This window comes from Balaenoptera borealis, assembly GCF_965194805.1.
Source record: "Balaenoptera borealis genome assembly, chromosome: 8".
Classification (NCBI taxonomy): Eukaryota; Metazoa; Chordata; class Mammalia; order Artiodactyla; family Balaenopteridae; genus Balaenoptera; species Balaenoptera borealis.
The window spans coordinates 61,242,418-61,264,213 of NC_138865.1; the positions used below are offsets into that span (position 1 = coordinate 61,242,418).

General features: G+C 34.0%; 2 long non-coding RNA genes across 2 annotated transcripts in view; one reads left to right on the top strand and one right to left on the bottom strand.

The window, feature by feature from the left end:
• LOC309633184 overlaps positions 1 to 18,417 on the top strand; it is a 1,005,718-nt gene extending 987,301 nt beyond the window's left edge. The window contains exon 6 of the long non-coding RNA XR_014247367.1: positions 16,221 to 18,417. This is a non-coding gene — a long non-coding RNA (uncharacterized lncRNA). The remainder of the gene's footprint in view (positions 1 to 16,220) is intronic.
• Positions 1 to 21,796, bottom strand: part of LOC309633192 — a 408,869-nt gene that overhangs the window by 114,621 nt on the left and 272,452 nt on the right. The gene's annotated exons all lie outside the window — the stretch shown is intronic.

Consider the following 21,796-nt stretch of genomic DNA (forward strand, 5'->3'; position numbering starts at 1 on the left):
TCTCATTCAAGAAAGCCTGAGTCAGTTCTGTGTAGTGACTATGAGCTGGGAGAGAATTGAAATAATTTATTTGAATGATTCAAGCCTTGCGTATTCTCACTGGAAACTTTTCTTCCCTGAAGGAAGAAATTAAAAAGTATTTTAATCTGATGGGCTCTAGTGTATTTTCTTGGGAGAACTTGACATGATATAACACAGAGTGATAAGAAGCCCGCCACCTAATGCTTAGCTTCTGAAGTGAGCAACACATTTCTAATAACCCAAGGCAATTAAGATAGTCAACAACTTTACCTCAACTTCCACAGAATCAAAAACCAAAGTTCGTTTCTGCACAATCACTAGCTTTCCTCAGTTTGACAGAGATAAAATCAAATAGATGTGAATTCTCTTTTAAGATTCTTTTAAACAGTAAAGTAGTTTTCTGTAGGGTTTATCAGATGGTAGATTAAAGACATGAAAAAGAGTAATTTGAAATTCTGTAATTCTATGCTTTTCAATATTTTAGGATCTAAGCACTTTCCTTCCTTAGTTGGACCAGGATATATTATTTGCAGTGCCAAACTTTGTGTAAGAATGCCCTCGGTCTATAAATAATTCAGAAACATTTTTTAAATTTAAAAAATCATGTAACTCTTGTTTTGTCACTTTAATATCCAATGAAAGTATGTTTTGTATTTTTTTCCTTTAAAAAATTTAATTTTCCAAAAGAAAAATAATTATCCTTCTATATTTCATACTGATTTAATGATGAAAACATCACTTTAAAAGAGTGAAATTATTAGTATGGTAATGTTTTATTCTAATCTCTGGAAATAAATCCTTTTTCTTTCTTTTTACATAAGACACTTAAAAACAACTAAAATTCAAATAGTTATTTTGATATCTAGTTTCAAGAAGTGTATTATTAGAAAATTCAAAGTGATCATATGAAATTATATAGCCTAACTATCATTTTAACTTGTCCACATTGGTACAGTTCTAAAGATTCTGCCAACACAATATCTTATAAAACTTCAGAAAAAATGAAAGAGGTGTATTAACAAATAGATACATAGATAAATAAATATTATTACCCTAAAATATGTTGAGAAAAAACACCCAAAAAAAGATAAGTATAATTTTATATAATAATCTTTATACACTCTGTTACATATCTCTAAAGAACAGCTTCTACATTTTTAAAAGCCAAAGGTTAAATATATTTGTCCTTTTTCAGTAGATCTACAGGCAGATCTATGAACTCAAGTGCAAGTTATTGCTCTAATGTCTGAATACTATAGGAAGAAAACAATATAACTTCATATTTTTACATTTTTAAACATCCAGGACACACACACGCAGACACACGCACTTGCACACTTAAGCACACAAAGTCCTATACCAGAATCTATGGCCAATTAATTGAAACTAAAAATAAGACAAAGGACATAAGCTAGAGTGACAATCTATTTCAACTGCATTGTTATGAAATTTTTTTCAATAACATGGTCATTATTTTTGACACTTTCGGGCTTCAGCTAAATGAATTTGTTTGTATTCTAAAGATTCTGCCTTTTGGTAGAGATGACTCATTAATAATAGTGAAATAGACAATATATATTACATGGAAAAATCAAACCACTTACAAATTATTTAAAACAGACAAAGTTTCTCTTTGTTTTTGAATGCGATATGGTTTACCACTTTTTCTTTCTTTGCATGGTGCTGAACTGTATTTTTTGTTTTTTTCACATCTTAAAAAAGGATTAGTTAATACATAATACATAACAAAGTACTCCCATAATGGCATGAGACACCAACTGAGTATTATTACAAATAAATGATAAATTTGTAGGATAGTACATTATACAGCACATCAATTAGTATGTGAAACTCTGTTCTAATTCAATCAACAGAACACAGACCGCACTTAACTTTTTTATAGTCTATCTTTACTTTTAAGCATAAATAAAACGTATTACCTTTCAAATTGTTGAAGTAATGTAAATCACCTTAAAACATGCCATAAACATTACTGTGGGACAGTCAGTCTCTAAATTGTTTTCCAACAGTGTAGAAGTTTTTGTTTATTTTGCAATGTGAATGTATATCTTGATATTGATCTTGAATCTACTTTTAGGAGTACACCAAGGCTCTAATTTTCTTAAGTATCATGAGTGTATTTCTCCTATCCATGAGGTCTGTGATTTTTATTTATTGCAATGTGCATTCTTTCCACTGGCCATGGAGAATAAATCCTTACACTGCTTGCATTTAAATTCTAAGTAATCCATTTGTTCACTCTATTCAACTTTAATATACTTTACTGAACACTTATGAGTTTTGATTTTGCAAACAACAAAATGCAATAAAGAAAATTTGACTGGAATGTATCCCTTTTTAAAATAATGCATAGATTTCTCTCCATTTTCAAAAGAAAATTTGATTACGCTTTTATTTAACTTCATCACATGCATGTTGAGAGCCGCTCTTTCACTACACACATTCTAACAGGTTATTTGTTGAAAGTTTGTTTAATTGAAGTTAACATAACTATATCAAAGCTTCTTTCTGTCTACTTTGTTTCCTCCTTTTCTGAAGCCCAAAGGTCAGAATGATTTTAATTAATTTGCAATCATTGTCATCAGCTAAGAGCTATACAGTAAGAGATAAGAATACCTAAGGGCCATTGACTGATGAAATTGTGACTAAAATTCATTTTCCAAAGAGGTCAAAATACTTCAAAATCTGGTCTAGCTGAGGCTGTCTCTTATTTTCTTTCAGAAAATAAGTAAAATCTGTGCATTCTTTTTTCATTCTTGTTATTCCTAAATTCTCTTGCAAATGTCCATCTTTGTTTTCATATTTAAGGTCTCTTTTCTAATTTTGTGACATCCTTCTTCAATACAACACAAAGCTTATCCATAACATATTTTTTCAGCAACCAAGAATTCATTTACTTCCACCACTGGTTTTTAAGTCTTATTATATACATGGAAGTAGAAAACATCCTGAATGTAATAATGTACTTTGAAGATCATAAGAAAAGACTGTGATGAATACCTTTGGTTTTGACTGGTTACAACTACTTAAATTCCATCCCAAGAAATTCACTGTCTAGGTTAACGTGTGTTTTCTTACAAACTGCAAATATTTTGTGATTGGCAATATTTTGATTAGTCAACCTGCTAACGTTAATGCAAAAGTTTTTAAAGAGTTTTAAACACAAAGCTGAGGTTACCATTTTTAACACAGCACTGAAATTATCAAAATTAGAGAAATAAATTATACTATAAATAGAAAGTCCATGGAAAACTCAGAATTGAGTAACAAAGAGTTAACATGTCATAAGGCTTTCTTATGTTTTTAAACACTGATAATTCCATTCCAAACATATTGCTTAGTTTTTATTCACTGATTTGTTAAACAGGCTTTAATGAATTCTTACACAAGTAAACCAGGCCAAGCACCCTGTTTGAAACTTCAGAGACAAAGGTAATAAAGTTATGCTACCATATCATTGTACCCTCATTTAATCCTCACAAAAATCCTGTTAGTTGTGTGTGCATTATTATGTATTAGTATGCTATGACTGCTGTAACAAACTACCACAACCTGGGTGTTTAAACAACAGACATTTTTTTTTTTTTTTTTGCCTCACAATTCTGGAGGCTAGAAATCTGACATCAAGGTGTCAGCAGGGTGGGTTATTTCTGAGGGCTGTAAGGAAGACTTGGTTCTGTGTCTCTCCTGTAGCTTCTGCTAGTCTTCTGGGATAATGAGGAGTTCTTAGGTCATCTGTTTGCTAATTGCCTTTACACAAAGGAAAAGTGAACATTCTAGTATCTTCATGACAGAATATAGGTTGACAACTTGGAGAAGAGGTGGCCAAAGAATTTAGGCTCCTACCCTCTCAGAGACTAGGAGGTAGGGGGTGCTAATTTCCTTGGTGATTACATTTCAAAGGGGTGGTTCCCAGGTCCTTGAGAAAGACAGCTCTGGGTTATAAAACTAGCAGGAGACTCCTTTAAAGATTTTACATCTCAAAAGGTCAGGCGAAGGATTTACAGTTGTACGTTTTCTAAAGTAAATGGTCTAAAGAAAGGGATCTGGGCCTTAAGGCAGGAAGAGGGCTGTCCAAAGTTTGACCAAGCTCAGAGGCTGTCTCGGTCACTTGTTTGGTATCATTAGTAGTGTAACCTCCAAGATAAAAGTAAGTTCCTTGAAGGAACGAATTTATCTGTCTTGTACAAGATTTCATCCAGAAGATATAGCACAGTATCTGGCTCAAAAAAAAAACAAAAAACCAACAACACTGTTGGTGGGATGAATGGAATGTATTTAATAATGCTTTCCTGGAATAAGCTTTCAGTTCATATTTACAAAGGAGTCAATGAAATTGTCTAGAGTAAGAGAGCAGCCATGACTGCTGTTTTTTGGATTTCTCTGATTTCAGTACTATTGAGGTTCTACTATATCTCCATTAAGTCTTTTCTGCAATGATGTTTACTTACCACAAAAGACTTAACCTCTATATTTAAATAGAGGGATTTTAAGTGCTCTTTGAAAATTGGTCCTCTTTTTTATGTGTTGCAGAGTATCTTACACTAAATTGTTGCCTGAGGACGTTCGCTTGTTTGTTTCATTTATTCTGTGTGCTGAATACCACAACTAATGTCTATAAATTAAGCATTTTGTGCCCTTTATGGTCATTGTTTTGCTCACTTTGCATTCTTCTTGATATGCAGTGAAAAAGCAAGTTTTTTCCTATTTCTTTGAAGTCTAAGGGGAAAATGGATTTTTCCCGCTTGGAAGAAAATACACAATCAAAACTTGCTATTTTGGTATCAGGATATGCTCCCAGTAGTGTTTTCTCTATGGTCCCTTTGTATTCATGTCACATCCTTGCAAATTATATAATTTGTCCAAATTGGGCTCTCTTCAGACGTGTAGCACGTAAGAGAAGTTAGGATTTTTCCTCCTATGAAGTGACTGTGATACTATATGCATTATTTATAAAATACCATGTTCTTTAAAAAGAAATCTTCCAAATAAATTAAATCAGTTGTTTTTAGTCACTTTTTTCCCTTCAGTAATTGTGCCATGTTATGCAACCTGACTTCTTTCACCCATCACATTCCCCACCCAGGGACAGACAAAGCCCAAGTAATAAGTGCCAGCTATGTGTCTAGAAACTGAATTTGCAAGACAGGAAATAAGAATTTAATTTTCCTGATTGACAAGAGTGTTTGTTGGCTTCTTTTTTTTAAATTTGTGTTTTGCATCCTTTTGATCTCAATATTTGGTTACCATTTGAAACTAAGACTTAGTATTACTCTCTTTGCTATGCTGTCAGACATATGGTTGTAGTGTCTAAAATCAGGGGAGATGAGTGTGAGGACAGGGAAAGCAATGATTCCATTTCGGTAAAACAGCAGTTATGGGCAAACTACAAAAAGGGAAAAAGAAAATAGCTGCTTGCAATTCCAATCTCTGCTGCTCAACCAAGCAGACTGAAGGTATCTGCTGGCTGTGAAAGCAACCACTAGCTATATCACTTTGAGCCACCAAGAGGGAATCATCCTTTTGAAAAAAATAGGAAATAAGAAAAATTGCTTTGAGGGCTTGGAAAAGAGAAATAACACAAGTATCAGTTACTATGTAAAAAAAGAATTGTTGTACAATAAAAGTTACTTTTAAAGAGACTATGGCTGGTCATAATGCTTTTTGAAATTCACTTTGTTTCTGTTAAATGAAAATACAGTACTAAAATAATATAAGTCAAATATTTCAAAAATATCAAATACCATTTCTACATAATTATACAGGACTTAAATGAGAGAGCATATAAAATAATAAAAGCTCTAATAAGTACAACTATTTCTCTCTCTTTTTCTGCCTCTCTGCATGAGTTCTAGCAAATCCTTTGCTATGCATTTTTCATTTCTAATATTATTCATTACCTTTTCTATGTTGGCTTTTCTAACCCTAAAAGGCAAATTTCCAATAGACCTTGATATATTTTTACTTTCATTTAAGAGGGATAAATGTTCCAGCATGCATAAATGATGGAAATTAATTTCATCTAAATGCTCTTTGGCTAGCTATCTGGAAATGTAAATATTCCTACTGTAAATTTTGTTGTCAAAGGTTTTTCATTACTAGCGGGAGCTCTGACCAGATTGTAAGAAAGCAACAAAGTCCTACTGAAAAAAAAAGCAATCTGCTTTCTTTACCTAATCATCCATGAATATCAGATGCATCACTGCATTAACAGGGAAATCTATCCACCTTCCACAAAGGTTTCCTTTGTAGCTTCGCACTAATGTCAAGTGATGGAAAGATGATCACATTTGATGAGTAAGATTAAGCCCTAGAATGAGGTCTATGAATGATGATGAGTATTGTGCATCCAGCAGGGAATTTACTACTGCAAAGTTAAACTTGAGGCACCCTTTTGGTCCCACAGACAAAACAAAAGCTACAGACTTTTTAATAGGTGAACTTTCATTACTGATTCCATATGACTTACATATTTTGATTTCTAGTCTATTTCATGATATATACCACTGATCTTTTTCTTTTCCTATTTATTTTATTGATACATAAGTTATATAAAACAAAGTACACTTTTCCCTCTGCATTTCGATGACTCTGGGCAAGTATCAACACTCACATAGACACCCCCTCAATCTCTTTATACAAGATGTCCATAAACCCAAAAAGTTTCACTGTGCCACTGATACCGAGTAGGGCCCTGTGGGCTCCTGGGCACAATGCCTTTCTGTGTCCCCCATTTCTTTGATTACAGGAAATAGCCTTCATTCAGCTTCCATGACTTTACCTGAGTTCCAACCGTCAGATTCAAGCAGTTGTTAATTACAGAAGGGAGGGGATACGAGACAAGGGAGAAACAAAGTTGGGAGAAAAAATAGTTCAGACTTGGGACAAGATCCTGGTTCCCCATCAATGAACACACACAACAATATCTTTGAGTTGTTTTGCAGATACTGAAACCCCCTCCAGCTAGGAAAAGTTAACGATTAATGATGGTATGCCGCCCATAAGCACGTAGACCCCAGACCAGTTGAAACAAGAACGTTGATGCTGACTCCCACTTACCTCACCACCAACCAATCAGAAAAATGTCCACGAGCTGATCATGCATTCTTTGAACCATTACTGTAAAAACTTCTCACTACTCTCTCCAAGGGGGACACAGTTTTTAGAGGTGCTAGACTGCTGTGTTCCCTCTTTTCCTGGCAAAGAAATAAAGCTACTCTTTCTCTTTCCTCCTAAATTCTGTCTCTGTATTTCTATTCGGCACCAGCGTATAGAAACCGAGATTTGGCAACACCACAGTGCAGTCAATTCCACCCCCACCAGACCAACGCTAATCTGTGTTCTACCATTATTGATTTGTTTTCCCTTTTTTAGCATTTTATATAAAGAGAAGCATATTATAAAAGCTCTTGGGGCTTCCCTGGTGGCGCAGTGGTTAAGAACCCGCCTGCCAATGCAGGGGACACGTGTTCGAGCCCTGGTCCGGGAAGATCCCATATGCCGCGGAGCAACTAAGCCTGGGCACCACAACTACTGAGGCTGCGGTCTAGAGCCTGTGAGCCACAACTACTGAGCCTGCATGGCACACCTACCGAAGCCCGTGCGCCTAGAGCCCGTGCTCCTCAGTGAGAAGCCACCACAATGAGAAGCCCGCGCACTGCAATGAAGAGTAGCCCCTGCTCGCCACAACTAGAGAAAGCCTGCACGCAGCAACGAAGACACAACGAAGCCAAAGATAAATAAATAAATTAAAAAAGAAAAAAGCTCTTTCATTCCTGGATTCTTATATGCAGCACAGTATTTTGGAGATCCATCAAAAATAATTCTGCAAAATGAATAACGCACTTCTTTTTATTACTAACTCATATTTCATCATATTAATACACCAAGATGTGTTTATTTACTCACCTGACAAGAACATTTGTACTCTTTTCAATTTGGGTTAATATGGATAAAGCTGTTATGAACATTTGTGTATGAGTTCTAGAGTGAATGTAAGTTTTCATTATCCTTCGGTAAATACTTAAGAATAAAATCATTGGGTCAGATAGCAAATGTAAGTTAAACATTATAGGACACTGTACAATTATTTTCCAAAGTGGAAACCAGCAGTGCATGAGAGTAACAGTTGCTTCACACCCACCTGAATATCTAGAATTGTCAAACATTTAAGAAATGTTAGCCATTAGTGGGTGTAGACATTGTCTAGTGGTAGTTCCTTGATGACTAATGGTACTGAGCACCTTTTCATGTGGTTATTTGGTTTTTAAATACTTTTATTGTGAAGTGTCTGCTACAGTCTTTTTGAAGTTTTTAAAACTGGATTGTTTGTCACCTTATTTTGGATTTGTAATACTTCTTTAGGTATTCTTAATATAAATCCTCTCACAGATAAATATAATTTCATAGTCTGTGGCTTGCCTTTTGATTACATTTTTGAAAGGTAATAAATAAATTTAATTGTTTAAGCAGTCTTAAACGTACAGCAAAATTGCAAGTAGAATTATAAACAGTTTCTTTTCCAGAATCAATTTAGTGCAATTTGCTGACCTGATGCACCACCATCCCTGAACCTGTTAGTGTGTATTTCATAAAAACAAGAACATACTCCTAAATAACCAAAATAGGACCATCAAAATAAGGATATGAATATTCATATATTACTAATATATATATAATCCTATGACCCCATTCAAGTTTCTTCAATTATCCCCAAAAGTTCTTTATAGCAAAATAATCCAGAAAAGAACCATCACTGCATTCAGTTGTCTTTTATCCTTAATCTACTTCCATTTGGACATGTTCCTCAGTCTTGACTTGACTTTTATGACCTTGATATTTTTTGAAGATTATATGCTGGTGATTTATAGAATGTCACTTTTTAAATGTTTCTTCATGATTAGATTCAGGTTATTTATGAATTTTTGAATGAGGTTTCAGAGAAGTAATACTGTGTTCTTCTCATTGCATCCTATCAGGTGGAGCATGATTTCAATTTGTCATAATACAGGTGGCATTCACTCTGATCATTTAAGTTAGTGTCTGCCAGGATCTCCATTGCAAAGCTACTCTTTTACTTTCTGTAAATAATATGTATTTTGGGAGAGAGGTATTTGAAAAATATGCATATATTCCATGCCTCATCAAACTTTCAATTTACTTATTGGTTGAATTATATAAGTATGGACTAATTATTTCCTATTTTATTCACTGGGTAATAATACAATACCAACAGTATTTCTTATGATGCTGAAATTGTCCTAGATTTGTCCTGTAGGGGCCTCGTTTTGAAGATTGTATCTGTGTGATTTTGACATGCTCCAATCATCTTTTAAATACATCCCTTTTCCGGACACAACAATATATTATGAGTTCGTCTTGTATTTCCTCATGCCAACCCTTGAATCAGCCAGTTGTGCAAGGAACCCTTGTTCCTTATAGCATATAATGGTATTTAGAAACCAAACAAACCGTCCACCAAGATGCCTTGGGGAAGAGACACTCTAATAGCAGTAGGCAACTGTGTTAGTCTTCTCTTTCTAGGCAACATATTACCAAAAAAAATGTGTGCCCTAAACTCACACAAATTTATTATCTCACGGTTTCCATAGGTCATATGTCTGAGTGTGGGTTAGCTGGGTCCTCTGCTCAGGGGCTCATCAGGCTGAAATCAAGATGTCAGCTGGGGCTCTGATTCTCAGCTGAGGTTCAGGGACCTCTTCCAAGCTCACCAATTGTTAGCTAGAATTCATTTCCTCGTAGCTATATGATGAGTCTCTGGATTCAGGCTAGCTTTCAGCCACAGATTACTCTTAGCTCCAGAAGCTGTCTGCAGTGGCCCCATTGGCAGTTCACAATATGGCATTTTGCTTTCTTTCAGGCCAGCAGGAGATTTTTTCTCTCTAACTCTTCACCTTCTTTTAAGGCTTTGCTGATTAGTCCAGGTCCACTCAAGATAATCTCCCTTTTGATTAACTCAAACTCAACCAGTTAGTAACCTAATATCAACAGTGATGTCCCATTATACCTATCGTTCCCACCACAATCAAGGGGAGGATATTGTACATGGTGTGTGTACTAGGGGCCAGGAATCTTGGGGGCCACCTTAGAACTCTACCTGTCACTGAACCTAATGCCCAGATCTTAGGTTTTTTTACTTTCATTTTTGTCTCCTTATTACATTCATATTTTCTTTTTTTCTTTTTTTTAAATTATAGGGACAGGAGATGGATCAGCAGGGGTGAGAGGAGGGTGTTTAAATTTATTTATTTATTTATTTATTTATTTTTGGCTGTGTTGGGTCTTCGTTTCTGTGCGAGGGCTTTCTCTAGTTGCGGCAAGCTGGGGCCACTCTTCATCGCAGTGCGCGGGCCTCTCACTATCGCGGCCTCTCTTGTTGCGGAGCACAGGCTCCAGACGCTCAGGCTCAGTATTTGCGGCTCACGGGCCCAGTTGCTCCGCGGCATGTGGGATCTTCCCAGACCAGGGCTCGAACCCGTGTCCCCTGCATTGGCAGGCGGATTCTCAACCACTGCACCACCAGGGAAGCCCTATATTTTCTTTTAATCCTTGTGTATACTCATCATATCTGTTATTTCAACATTTTATTATGAAAAGTTTCAAATATAGAGCACAGTTGAAAGAATTGTACCATAAATATCCTTATATCTACCATTTACTATTAACATTTTTACTATTCTTGATATATAACATATATCTCTATCTTACTATCTACTTATTCATCCAAAAATCCATCTTAATTTTTGATGCATCTCAATGGAATTTTCAGATTTCAGTATACTCCAGTCTAAAACCATTAGTAGGCACAGCACTAACTAGAGCTCAATATTTATTTGCAATTATTACTTTTGATATAAAATCACTATATAATTCTATTCATGAGTCCTAAGTATGAACTCACTGAGTTTTGACAAATGCAAACACCTGTGTAACCCAAAAGGACAGTCTAGGTGTATGGGATCTCATTAGTTATTATTTCTGGAGCACCTTTCTATATAAACAAATTGAATCACCTTAAATTACTATGTCACAAACATTCCAACTGCCCAATATTGTACAATTCTATTAAAGAAATATCTCTCTGCCTAGGCCAGTACAATAATTCACTCATCATGTTACTGGTCCACAGGGCCTCAAGACAACCACATTATACAAGTTTAGGAGATCCTTGGGTTATTTATTCAATCTCATACATAGGTAAAAGTTTGTAAAGCCCCCCCGTCCCCCAAAAAATAAAAAAAGAAATAGGGATCAGGGTCCACACAGATGTAGATTGGGGTTTGAGTCACCTTACCCAGATGGTTGTGCTGTACCCATGGGACTTAGATCCCAGACTTTATCTAGAAAAATTTAAAAAAGGCATTCCCAAGTGTGGGTCTACTGAGGCATAGAGTCTGAGGCAGGGCCCTACTTGCTCAGTATAAAGACAGTACTGACAACCTTAATCCCTATAAAAATATGAAACTTTATTGCCCCTAAGAAATTTCCTTTTAGCCCTTCTCAATGGTTGCCCACTCCACCCCAGAGAAGCAATTGCTATTCTGATTTTTTTTTTGACCAGGATTTAATTTTGTCTGTTCCCTACTTAATATAAATGGAATCATATGTTATCTATTTTTTTGTATAAGTCTTCTTACATACAGCATAATATTTTACAAATTAATTCAAGTTGTTACTTGCATGAACATATGAATATATCACATTTTTAACACATTCTTTTAATGGGCACCTGGAATGTTTACAGTTTCTTGAAATTATAAATAAAGCTGCTATGAGCATTCTTGTACAAGCTTTTTGTAACTGTTTTTATTTTTCTTGAGTAAATGCTGAGTAGAATTACTGGGTAACAGGGTACTATATGCTTGGTATTTTAAAAAATGGCCTAAACTCTCTCCAAAGTTCTTGAACAAGTTTATAGTCTCACCAAGAGTGTTTCACTATTCTAGTTGTTCCACATTCTCCCCAACATTTGGTAATGTCATTCCTTTGAATTTTAGCCACCCTGAAACTTCTTGGGAAGTTGCATTTGGTTCTTCTTTACAGGGTTTTGCCGTTGTTCCTTTCAATGTTATTTCATAGGCTTTATTTCTCTTTTCATTGTGTCTATTCTTTCTTTAAATTCTTGAACATATTGTTAATAGCTCTTTTGAATTCTTACGTACAATGTTATTATTTCTGCCACTTCTGTCTGTTTCTGTTGACTAATTTTTCTCCTGGTTATGAGACATAACTAGTATTTACATATCTAGTAATATTTGACTGGATGATGATCATTAGACAGTGTATATTTTTAGTATCTGGATTTTGTTACTTTCCTTTAAAGAGTCATGGCATTTTCTTCAGCAGGCAGTTAAATTACTTGCAGATCATCTTGATTTATCCAAGACTTGTTTTATATGCTTTGTTAAGGCAGGGCTAGAGTAACATTTACCCAAGTACTAATACTAAGATATGACTCTTCTGTCATCCCCACTGAATGTCTGAGATGTTCAGTAAGGTCTCTCAACTTTGGCTGGTTGGAAATTGAACTCTCTTGGTTCACTGTAAGCATTGAGAATAATATGGTTTATTCTCAGCCATTGTTCCTTGCCAGACTCATGAAATTTTTCACAAAGTGTGTACAGCTTGATATTGAGCAAAAGACTCAAGGTAACATATACAGACTTCAGGACGTATTTTCCTGTGCAGCTTCCTCTGTTCTCCTACTCTGCCCTGTGAATTTCAGATGCCTCAACTTCCTTTAACTACTACTTTCATTTCTCTAACTCAGGAAGATCCGTCTTCTCTGCTTGGGTTAACCTCTCAGCATCATAATCTGGAAAGTATCTCCAGAGAGAAAATCAAGGCAATCATAGAACTCACCCAGTTCTCCCAGGGATCGAAGTTCTTTGCTGTCTGTTGTTCATAGTCTAAAACCCATTGTTTCATACATTTTCATCAGTTTTCTAGTTTTTAACAGCAGGAGGGCAATTCCAGTGACAGAAGCTCTGTCATGGCTAGAAGTGAAAAAGAACAGTATTTTTCTTAAGTAAGAAAGTTCTAAATAATTCATTTTATTAAATAATTATGTACAAATGATGAATGAAATATGCAGCCCTGATTTGATTCAGCTCTTTATTTGCATAATATAACATTTTGTCCTTATTTATATCACTGTTGAATTTCATTGGTCAGTTTGATTCCAATTATAATTTTGATGACAAAATTTTATAATTATTTATTTATCTAGTATGTGAAGTGACATTGTTAGTTCGAACTCTTTTTGTTACCAGTAGCAGATACCAAGTTTTCCAGCTTAAAACTAGAGAGAATCTTTATTATAAATATAAATGTCTCACAGAACAGCACAGCAATTTTTCTGTCAGATCTCAGGTACGAGCTGAATATAGTCCCAGAAGTTGCTTCTCTCATTTTCAGCTTGGTTTTATTTTTCTCATACTGGCTTTCTATGTATTCCTAGTTCATATAGCATAATGAGTCCAGAGGTGATCAATTTCAGATTTCTGGGGAATTATCCATGATTGGCCCTTCTCAAGGTTGGGGGCTTCTACTAAATCAAAATCCTCAGGCCAGATATATATTTTTTTATATCTTTATTGGAGTATAATTGCTTTACAATGTTATGTTAGTTTCTGCTTTACAACAAAGTGAATCAGCTGTATGTATACATATATCCCCATATCCCCTCCCTCTTGAGCCTCCCTCCCACCCTCCCTATCCCACCCATCTAGGTCGTCAAAAAGCACCGAGCTGATCTCCCTACGCTTTGCAGCAGCTTCCCACTAGCTACCTATTTTACATTTGGTAGTATATATATGTCAATGCCACTCTCTCACTATGTCCCCGCCCCCCCTTCTCCGCATGTCCTCAAGTCCATTCTCTACATCTGTGTCTTTATTCCTGCCCTGCCACTAGGTTCATCAGTACCATTTTTTTAGATTCCATATATTTGTGTTAGCATATGGATTTGTTTTTCTCTTTCTGACTTACTTCACACTGTGTGACAGACTCTAGGTCCATCCACCTCATTACAAATAACTCAATTTCATTCCTTTTTATGGCTGAGTAATATCCCATTGTATATATGTGACTCAACTTCTTTACGCATTCATCTGTCAATGACATTTAAGTTGCTTCCGTGTCCTGGCTATTGTAAATAGTGCTGCAGTGAACATTGGGGTGCATGTATCTTTTTGAATTATGGTTTTCTCAGGGTATATGCCCAGGAGTGGGATTGCTGGGTCATATGGTAGTTCTATTTTTAGTTTTTTAAGGAGCCTCCATACTGTTCTCCATAATGGCTGTATCAATTTACATTCCCACCAACAGTGCGGGAGGGTTCCCTTTTCTCCCTTTCCACATTTTCTCCCTTTCCACACCCTTTCCAGCATTTATTGTTTGTAGATATTTTGATGATTGCCATTCTGACCAGTGTGAGGTGATACCTCATTGTGGTTTTGATTTGCATTTCTCTAATGATTAGTGATGTTGAGCATCTTTTCATGTGTTTGTTGGCAATCTGTATGTCTTCTTTAGAGAAATGTCTATTTAGTTCTTCTGCGCATTTTTGGATTGGGTTGTTTGTTTCTTTGATATTGAGCTGCATGAGCTGCTTGTATATTCTGGATATTAATCCTTTGTCAGTTCCTTCATTGGCAAATATTTTCTCCCATTCTGAGGTTTGTCTTTACATCTTCTTTATGGTTTCCTTTGCTGTGCAAAAGCTTTTAAGTTTCATTAGGTCCCATTTGTTTATTTGTGTTTTTATTTCCATTTCTCTAGGAGGTGGGTCAAAAAGGATCTTGCTGTGATTTGTGTTATAGCGTATTCTGCCTATGTTCTCCTCTAAGAGTTTTATAGTGTCCAGTCTTACATTTAGGTCTTTAATCCATTTTGAGTTTATTTTTGTGTATGGTATTAGAAAGTGTTCTAATTTCATTCTTTTACATGGAGCTGTGCAGTTTTCCCAGCACCACTTATTGAAGAGACTGTCTTTTCTCCATTGTATACCCTTGCCTCCTTTGTCCTAGATTAGTTGAATAAGGCCACTTAGGTTGGGTAACATTTGTAAGTCTGGTTGCTTCCATTATAATCACATGTATATTTGGAGTGTTTGTATGAGAGACTGTTCTGGAAAACTGTAGAACAAAACAATAGGCATCAAATTTATAGGATGAACTGGAGTGCTAAGAAAGTGTTATAACAATTGTAAAATTTGTTACCTGTCACATGTTCTGGTTTTGATTGTGCATTTTTAGTATTTTTCTTTTAAAAATTTTAACTAGTAAATTCAAATGTTTAGAGAATGATGATGTTGAGGTTAATGCAATAGGGAATCCCCAAAGAGACCACTTAGCATTAGTTTGTTCTTTGGAAATACTGGAGAATAGTATCTGAAAGTCATCACATGCATGCATGCTCTGAGATCCCAGGGACACATGAATATAGATGATAGACCTAAATTCATTGTCTTTGCTAGGAAAAAAAAAAGTAAACAAATTTGAGTGATTTTTGTCATGATGGTAGATGAAGAATGTCACCTCTCTACATTAAGGACTTCCATAATACATATCCTATTTTTATTTCTTCTTAAATAAAAATATTGACTGAACCTGGGTTTCTGCTCTTAAAAATACAATCTTCCTACAACCTGCTGTTACTTCTGCCATTCAACTAAGACATGCAGTTTTTAAAGATCATATTGCCTACTAGAAGTTTTTTTTCATGCTTCTATTTTGATAGTTTCTATAATTGAGCAGCTTATGGAATGTTAAACCAGAGGTTAATTTTAAAAGTTTAAAAATCCTGCTCATGTTAAACATTATTAATATTTAGAATTCTGAACCATTAGGAATTGTAAAATGGTATCAAATGTTACAATCATCATATTCCAAAGTAAGCTATTTGTTTATTTATTCTCATGTTAGAAACTTGAGGCATATAAAATAAAAGCATTTTTGAGCAAAGAACTGGGGTAGATTTTCAATGCTTGCATGTGCCCTGATGTTTACATGAAATAAAGGATGCAACCACTTTCTTATCAAGTTGCAGGTGAGAGGAATGCCTTCAAGTACCACAGTATATTTTTTTTGCATTAGCTCTCAAGATATAAATGAGAAACTCATTTTCCCAAACCTCCTTCTATTTTAAATATGCAGGATTATCTGATTCTCTGAATCTCTGAGCAAGAAAGTAGAAAACGACCAATGAAAATAACTGATCAGCATAAGATGAACCAAGGACACAGCTTTTAATCCTAGAGAGGGAAAGTTATGGTATAACTGAAAGACTCTCCTCACTACAAAGCCTAATAAAGTAAACAAGTATTTGATTTTCAGCTTAGTAAATAGCATCTGCTGGCTCCTCAATTGTTAAATGTGGTGTTATCTAACTTCTAATGTTGGGACCATCTGAGAAATATTCCCAAATTTTATATTTCATGTTGATTTCTACAATGTAACATTTTATATATATAATAAAATTATATATATAACCTTATATAACTTACATTTTATATATATTTATGTATATTATATACAGCCATATATGTGTATGTGTGTGTGTGTGTGTGTATATATATATATATATATATATATATATATATATATATATTTCTCCCCCCATGAGTGTCCCAAACAACATACACTGATTGTTATTCTGTTTATATAATGGACCCAAATTACAAGTTTTCTTTTTTAAGAAAAACACAAATAAACAATTTGAAATGTAGCTCAGCCTTCTGGGTTTCCATTCACTGTTGAAGTATAGTTTTTGCTTCAGGGAGATTGTTTAATGTATTTTGGAAAATAATAAGTTTTTCAATGTATTTCTGTCCTAACACGCACTAAGTCTCTGTGCTACTTCTATTTCAAGTTGAAATAAACTTAAATATTACATTATCATTCTAGTCCAAAGCCACATAGTACTTTACCTAGAAAATATTGAGCATTAAATAAATATTTACTGATTTGATATTTACAGCCCTTGGATTGCATGGATTATTTATTTTAGCATTCTATATCTTTCACATTTTACTTCTTGACATGTTAATACCATCTTTAGGAGGAAACAACCACTCCCCCTCCCACCATACCACACAGTCATTTGATGACTGTTATAACAAAAGAATGTAGTCCATTCTAATTCATTTTTTTATTATATAAATTTCTCAGAATAACAAACTTTTGCAAAAGTTTGTAGGTAGAGTTCATTGACATATTGATATTTAAATTTTAAAGTAAAAAATTAATCTGACTCTATTAACTGTTTGCTATTTTAGCTAATTTGGAAAAAATGTATTTTGTTTCTTTAATATATTTCTCCAGATTCATACTGCAACATATAGAGGTCCTCAGGATATTTACTTTTCAAATATGTTTGCTTTCTCAAACTATGAAGTAATTGCTCTGAAATAGTGTACATTGTAGCCATATTTACTGCATTAAAATTTAGTATGAGATGAAATTATTCTTCTTTAGGCCTGGGGAGGTCTAATTTTATGAAACAATAACATCAGCACTGTTTACAGTGCATTATGTAATAGAACAAAATGTGGAAATGGCATTTAAAATCTTTAGAATATGCCACAAAGGAAATTGCTTGCCTATGTGATCTGTTTCTAAATAAGGAAGTTCATGTTTAAAATACAAGTAGTGTGATTTTTCTACCTCTGTATGGCTCTTTTGAAACATGGAGCCGGTTTAGTTTTTTGTTTTATTTTGTTTTGTGTGTGTGTGCCCATGTGTGTGTGTGTTTAACACGTAAGGTTGACAATATATTTATGATATAATATTTTTCAGGTTTTGGCAAGATTATGGCTGAATCCAAAAGTAGTTTGACTAAGGGATATATACTTTATTATTTTATTGAGGGAAATAAATTTTATTCTGCTGGATTTTCCAATGTAAATTTTACAGAAGATAGGTATGTTTATAAATATTTGCAAAATATGCATCTTTTAACATTGTGAAAATCAGATGTAATCTTTAAGTACAAGAACTGGTAATGTAAAAAATTTACACCTTACTCTACCAGAGAAGAAATTATAGGTTCTTTAGAAGGTTATCACCAAAAGGATTATAACTACCTTATCACAAAGGAGGTAACAAAATTTTACAAATTTCAATTAGATAAATATCACTTACTTACCAATTATTCTTTAAGAGAAAATCATCCTAACTCTGAAATTTGTTCATCTTCTTTTTTAGTCTTAGTTAGATTTATTCAACTACCTATTATTTAGCAAAAATAAAATCCCATTGCATATCATTATATTTGATATACACACAGACATACATATAAGTTTAGATGTGGAAATGTATTACATTTATATAGGCTTGTGTGTGTGTATACACACACACACACACACACACACACACACACACACACACATATATATAGTTGTTGTTGCTTTGTTTGTTTGTTTGTTTTTTATGACCTTGACAGTTTTGTGGAGTATTGCTCAAGTATTTCATACAATATTCCTGTATTGGACTTGGTTTTGGGGTAGCCCACACACGAGGAGTGGGGAATTATGTTCCACCTCTTTGAGGTCTGAGTATATACATAAATTATATAGAAACTTTCTTTATGGGAGATTTCTATTCTCCTCTATTTATTTATTTATTTACTCATTTACTTATCTATTTATATATGTATATTTGTAGTTCTCTCATTATATCAGCATTGACTCATAAATATTTATTATACTTTGGATTATAATCTGATACTACTTTATTTTGTTTCTCATATTTTTCCAGGATTGGCCATTGGGAGTTTTCTCATTGGCTCCTGTGTCCCTTTGACATACTCCACCATTTTGTGTGTGTGTGTATATGTGTGTCTTTTTTCTTTTTCTTTTTTTGAAGTGTTTCCTTACATTTCCTTATGATATCCTTCAAGTTTATCTTGTGTATTTACTGCTCAATCCTAAAATCAGCCAAGGATCCCTAGTTCCTTTTTTTGGTAAATGGTATTAGAAAGTAATATCTAGGTATTAGGTATGCTCATTGCTACTGGAGTGCTTGCTTCTACTCCTAGATGACAGAGCAAGAAAATACACATAGGTATGCTAAACTGTATATATACATGTATCTATGAATATTTATATATGCAATCATCAGTACCTATATTAGTCTAAACTTCATTACCACATGGGTCATTCTGGTCTCCTCCCCATGTTTATCTATAATCTCCTACTCCAACAGTGAGAAACCTACCTCCTAAAATTAAACATCCATTTACTTAACTGTTTAATTTCAGTATATGTATATAGTAGTTTAAGAATTGTTAACTTACATACACTTGGGAAACAACCTTATCAACTAGAGTATTCTGCTTATGAACAGCTATTTTTACCTGTAATCTTATAGACTCTACTAATTTCTGAAATTATTTAGAACTGCACATTTTCTGCCCACTTCATTAAAGTTGTTCCATACATTTGTAATACAGTTGGATGCTTTTGGCATATTCTGCATTCCATCCCGGATCCCTTGACCAATTAAAAGATTTTTTAAGCTGGCAAATGTTAAAGTCCACTCTTTGTGCTGTCAAATTCTATGGGTTTTAACAAATGCATAGTGCCATATATACTCCGTTACACTATCATACAGAAGAGTTTCTCCACCTATAAAAGTCCTCTTATATAACAACACCCCACAGACCTCTAGCAACCACTGATCTGTTTGCCATCTCTACAGTTTTGACATTTTCAGAGTTCATATAAATGGAATCATATAGTATTACATAGCCTTTCAGACTGGTTTCTTCCACTTATCAATATGTATTTAAGATGTATCTATGTCTTTGCTAGCACATTTCTCTTTACTGAGAAAAACAGTATTCCACTGAATGGATGTACCACAATTTGTTTATCCATTCACCTATCAAAGAACATCTTATTTGCTTCTAGTCATTGGTGATTAAAAAGCTATTATAAACAGTTTTGTAATGATTTTTGTGTGAGTATAATTTTTCAAATTAATTGGATAAATATCTAATAGTAAAATTATTTAACTATATAGTAAAACTTTGTTTACCTTTGTAAGACATTGCCAAACTTCCAATGTCTATGTATTAGTTTATATTTCCACCAGCAATTAATGAGAGCTCCTGTTGTTTTACATTTTGTCAGCAATCTGCATTGTCAGGCTTTGGATTTTAACCAGTTCAACATATGTGTAGGGGTATAATATTTTAATTTGCAATTCTAAATGACAAATGATGTTGAACATCTTTTCACAGTTTCTGCATTTAATACCATATGATGAAGTGTCTGTTTATATCTTTTGCCCATTATTTTACTGGGTTGTATATTTTAATCACTGAGTGTTATGACTTCGTTACATATTTTGGATATTGTATCTTTATTAGATATGTTTTGCAAACATTTTCTTCTAGTCTATGACATATCTATTCATCTTCTTCATAATGATTTTTGCAGATTATAAATTTTAAATTTTAATATATTCCAACATATCAATTTTTTTCCTTCATGGGCTATGCTTTCAATGTTGTATCTAAAATCTTGTCACCAAACCCTAGTTTTCTCCTAGAAGTTTTATATTTTAGCAATTTACATTTAGACCTATGATCCCAAATTTGGGTACCCAAATTTTCTAGGACATTTGTTGAATAAATAAAATGTTACTTTTGTACAACTGCCCTCCCCATTAATAACATTTGTGTCATTTCCACATCAACCACATTTTCAGAGAAATAAAACTACCCATCTATCTACCACATCTCAACCCACTGTAATTTGTCCTGGGCTCCACTATTCCAATAAGTTTACTCTAATCAGTGATATTAAATTAGCAAGTACTTTGAGAAATTCTAACTTACAACTTTACAAAGAGGGTCAATAATTTCAAAGTTACTAAAATTATTTTCCAAATAAGAGCTTAATAAAGCTAACTATATATGCTCATATATAATAAATAATAAATTACTTTCACATGAGTAGTAATACAAATATCTATCTACTTTCTTTTAAGGGACTTCTGAATATTATTTCATCTTTCGTCATACTTGGTTATTTTGTTCTTGGCTTGCCTATCTGGCTGAATCTCAGTTATATATATCGCAGTGTTTGCCTTATAAATTTGCAGTATGTCTATTATTTTAGATGGAAAGCTTCAGTAGAAGGACAGCGATTTCCACTTATTTGAGTTCTCTAGATTGGGTAGCACAGTGCAGTGAAAATAATTTAATTGATTTGCTGGGGGAGAGGACAATAAGTAGTATAGTTACATAATTTGTGAGCCTCTGTATCAGTCATGATACTTAGTTGCAGGTAAACTCTATAGATAGTTTAAGATAAAAATAGTTTATTACACTATTGATTAATTTACAGTATCTCTAGAAGGGTCAGAAAAGTGGGCTTGAATGAAACGTGTTAAGGAAAAGCAGTTGGGGCAACATCCAGGCAGAGGACATGGCTAATCAAGCATGCAATCGTCACTGCTGCCAACTGGTTGCTGGAATCTCTGCCCCAACACTTCCAAAATTGAATGCCTCTGTTTAAGAAATATTTTATGTATACATGTGGTATGTATTCATGTGTAATATTTTTAAAGAAGTAGTAGCACATTACACATACTTGAGTGTTATTTTATCAGTATATACACATATGTTTTATCCTTTTATATGGATGCATAACATCACATTTTATTTGTTCTTATTAACAATCCAGAAATACAAAATCATTCTCAGATCTCCTTGTGAAAATTTG